The following is a 4,869-nucleotide window of genomic DNA, read 5'->3' on the forward strand; positions in this document are numbered from 1 at the left end:
ACATTACCTGCTTAATCTGCTTATCTACCCTTGCCCATTCGTCCCGCATATGTATGTAGGACCCGCTCCTGATAAGCCTTCCCTCAGCCCGCCTAAAACGGTTGCAGGCTCGTCCAACAGGTTGTAGAGCAGCATTGTACTGCAACACAACCTTCTTCCCCCTCGGGAGCACCCAGTTTCTCTCTGGGTCCCTAATCACCTCATAATATATGGTTCCGTCTGGATTGAACCCTAATGAAAAAAATATACAACATTTAATTGGTTAACACATTAAAACATAATTATATCTACAAATTGTGCATAAAATTTATTTTTCATTCAAACTTAATATTTATTTTTGGTAACATAATATGAGTTATAAGGATGTCTAAATATGTACTTACCCTTCAACCGAATCTGCTCAATATCTATGTACTGGGTCGCTGGGTCGCCTGCGACCTCCTCGCCAACCCCTCCCGCTGGTGGAGGCTGCTGATCATCATCTGAAAGCATATCCTGGAGGCTATCGGGGGCCAACTGATCGGTACCAACATCTCAACGTCCTCCTCATGGGTACTCTGGCTCCCCCTAGATCTGGCATCTGACTCTCACCGAAAAGTGGGAACTGACTCTCACCAGATAAAGGCATCTGGCTCTCACCAGGCCCCGGGACCTGACTCGCTGTCGATGTTGGCATCTGTCTCAACCCCATAATCTGGCCCTGCATCGCTGCCTGTGCTAGCACATGTCCCAACCCCACAGCCGGCATCTGCATCTCCCCGGTCTGTGACAGAGAAAATCTATCATCCTGCGTCTCACTATCAGGGTTACATGTCATAGGTCCAGTATATGTATACGAAAAGTACGGTGCATAACCCTATGGCCCCATCCCCTCTCGCACCCACCATCGAGCCACGTTACCTGGTGGGGTGAACCCTATCTAAGATAATGTCGGGAGCTCCGACAATGGAGAACTGCAACATCCAGCTGTGCTAGTCTGCCCGTGATTTGACGTGAGCACGACCATCGTACCCGGCAACAATGGTCTATAAGCGGCACCTGGGTGGTATGGCCACACCGCAGTATATAATGCCGTCGAATCTGTGGGCGTGGTCATGGGGGGCACGGGTAGGCGAGGTGCCCGATATGCATGAGGGGGTCTCTGGTCCATCGATACCTGCGAACAAATGTAGACAAATTAATTAAAATTTGTATTTTATATATTTTTAATGAATATCCAAACTATACAACGAAATTTATGCAAATAAAAAAAAAATTGTATTGAGTTCAAGCGAATTGTACGAACAATAAATATATCAGTCATTGTATCACAGGAGCTTCGATCGGATCAATGTCGGGCCGGTCGTACTCGAATTCGTCATTCGTATCAGGTAGGTCATCAGTGGCTAGTACGAGTGGTACACACTCATGGTAGGTTTTACCTGCCTCATTACTCCCTTCCCCCTAACCAACGTCGTACACGTTGCGCGGTTTGGTCCTAACTGCGCAAACCCAATTTGGGTTCCTTCCATCTTCGACGTAGAATACTTGACCGCTGTCTCCTTTAGTCCTCTACAACGCATAACCAAGTTGTGGCCCAATTCCTCTCTACGTTGATCGTCCAGACCATCGACCTATGTTATAATTACAAATATTAAACATCACATTGGTTAATTACATTGAACCCACATAAATTTATTATTATCTCAAAATTACCACTATTTCCTTACATATGCATGGTACCATTCCCAGAACTGCTCATGATGTTGTGCTTCAATAAGAGCCTCCGTAATGCGAGCCCTAGTGCATGATCGCTTAAGCGCGTCTTTGTGCATCCTACATTCAGCGTATACAATTATGTAATAATTGTTATTAATTATTTTATTCGAATTCTGTTAAATATATAAACACTACTTACATCCGCAAATTGTGAAACTCTTCAGAGTTGAACACAATATAATGATGAATCTGGTGCATTGTCAACCGGTTCAGGGTAACTCGCGTGCTCGCCCCCTTGGATCCAGAAGGATTTCTCTGAGGTTTGTTGTGGAATGTTGGTGCGTTATACAGATACCTTGAACAGAACGTTACCAGCTCGGTCGCTATGTACCCCTCTGCAATGCACCCCCTCAGGAGCCGCTTTATTGCGCACATTAGACTTGAAACTCCCAAGACTCCTGGTGTACACACATACACGACATTTGGATTGTCGTCAATTAGGGTTACAATTAAATCAAAATATATATGTACATATTACGTCGAATTTTACCTCTCTGCCGGGTACATTCACCTATACTGCACAGGTCCGCCGAGTCTACACTCACGCACAAGATGCACGACCAAGTGGACCATGCTGGTAAAAAAATCTAGAGGAAATAATTGTTCTAGCTTGCACAAAGTTATACAAACGTCACCCTGCAGTCGGTCCATATCTTCTTGTGATAGCTTGGTTGAGCATATGCCTCTAAAAAATGCTAAAATCTCTACAAGAGGTCTAACAACTTTATCTGGCAATGACTTACGCAATGCAATTGGGAGAAGCTATTGCATCAGTATGTGGCTATCATGGCTCTTCAACCCGGAAATTGTACGGTCCTTGAGCCGAACACATCGTGAAATGTTCGAGGCGTATCCGTCCGGGACCCTTACATTTCGAAGAACCTTCAGAAAATTTTCTTTGTCCTCCCTAGACATCGTGTGACAGGCAGCGAGAATATACGTCTTGCCATTTGCGGCCGTGAACGGATGCAACTTAGGTCTCAACCCCATTTCCTGTAAGTCCAACTGAGCTGCCAGGTTGTCCTTTGTTTTCCCTTTGATATCCAAAATAGTGCCAAGTATATTGTCCATGACATTTTTCTCTATGTGCATAACATCAAGATTGTGCCGAAGCAAATTGTCTTTCTAATACGGCAATCTGAAAAAAATACATTTCTTCTTCCATATAACATCGTAACTCCCTGCACCCTTCTTCTGCTTCTTCCGTTTCTTCTTCTTACCCGCGATCTCATCCCCAAACGCAACTCCGTCCAACAGTTGGAGGATCTCGTCTCCGCATGGCACAATCGGCGCGCTATCAAATTCTTCAGTACCGTCAAATGTTCTTCTGTTCAACCGCCACAGATGTTCAGTTGGCAAGTATCTCCTGTGCTCCATATAACAAAATTTACATCCGTTCTTTAAGTGTTTAGAACGTGTCGAGTGCATACAGCAAGGACATGCCTTCACACCCCTGTTAGGCCAACCAGATAAATCTGCATACGCTGGCAAGTCGTTTATTGTCCACATCAACTGGGATCGCATATTAAAATTTTCCTTCTTTGAAGCATCGAATGTTCGTACACCTACATTCCACAGTTCCAGCAACTCATCAATCAATGGCTGAAGGTAAACATCAATATCCATACCTGGTGAGCTCGGTCCAGGGATAACCAGTGACAGGATGAACGACGTCTGTTTCATGCACATCCAAGGTGGCAAATTGTACGGCACAAGCATTACGGGCCATGTGCTGTGGGATGTGCTCATGTTCCCAAAAGGATTAAATCCATCTGCTGTCAAACCAAGCCAGACGTTCCTACTCTCTGCCATAAAATCTGGATGTAAAAGGTCAAACGATCTCCATACGCCATCCCTAGTGCGGCCTTCTGCATGCCATCTCATATGGGGCATAGTATGCTCAGACATGAATAACCTCTATAACCGTGGGATGAGTGGAAACCACCTCAAAATCTTCATCGGACGTTTTTTTCTCGCTGATATGACCTCACCATCCTCATCTATATGTGCATCAGCCCTCCACTTAGATTCTCCACATACGGTACATGAATCTAATTCTTTATTGTCTTTTCAAAATAACATACAGTCATTACGGCACGTCGGAATCTTCTCATACCCTAGACCCATGACACTTAGGAACTTCTTCGCCTCATACAATGTCTCATCGCAAGGAGGCAATAGCTGATTGATAAACTCGAGAATGTCATAAAAAATCTTATCACTAATACCTCCAACGCACTTCAAATTGTACATGTGTACAGTAGTACTCAATTTACTATGCTTGGTACCAGGGTGAAGGGGCTTCTCGGCAGTCTTTAACAACTCTTGGTACTTCAATGCGCCCCCGCAAGAGGTTCCTTCGTCAACTTGTTGCGGATCCGTACTGACGGCTTCAACAACATCATGCATACCGAATGCGTCACGCAAAATGGCATGCATGTCATCATCCTGTTCCATGGCCACACCCCCCTGTTCTGTGAATTCATCATGTTCAGTGCTACAGGCAGCGGAATCTGTGCCACTGTGATGACTCGAACACTGACCACGAACAGCGGACCCGGTCGTTGTCTCACCGTGCATATACCACAAATTGTATCCTGGATTCATCCCCCTACCTCCTGTCAGGTGGGCAAGAACGTAATCTGGAGGGTGACGCTGGTTATTTCGACAATACTTGCATGGACAGTAAATTTTTTCATCGACGGCCGTACAGTTACTTACGGCAAATGCCACAAACGCCCTACACCCGTCGTTATACTGTGTTGTACCCCTACATGCTGACATCCAAGACTTGTCCATATTTCTCTGTATAGGGTTAAGAGACTAAGACAAATCATACTTCTTACAGTATAAACTTGTAACAAAATAAAGAACATGGGTTAACCGACCTCAACTATATTGGCTAACTGCCCGTAGTACGTTAAGGGCTTAGGGTTAAGGTTTACGTGTTTCTTTCTTTAAGGGTTTAGGGTTAGGATTTTTTTTTTTTTTTTGTGTTTTAAGGGTTTAGGTGTTATTTTTTAACTTATATGTTTTGAAGGATGTAGGGTTTTTTTTTTTTTTTTTTTTTAAGGGTTTGGGGTTAGGGTTTAGGTGTTTCTTTCTTTGAGG

Source organism: Alnus glutinosa, chromosome 3 (assembly GCF_958979055.1).
Source record: "Alnus glutinosa chromosome 3, dhAlnGlut1.1, whole genome shotgun sequence".
NCBI lineage: Eukaryota > Viridiplantae > Streptophyta > Magnoliopsida > Fagales > Betulaceae > Alnus > Alnus glutinosa.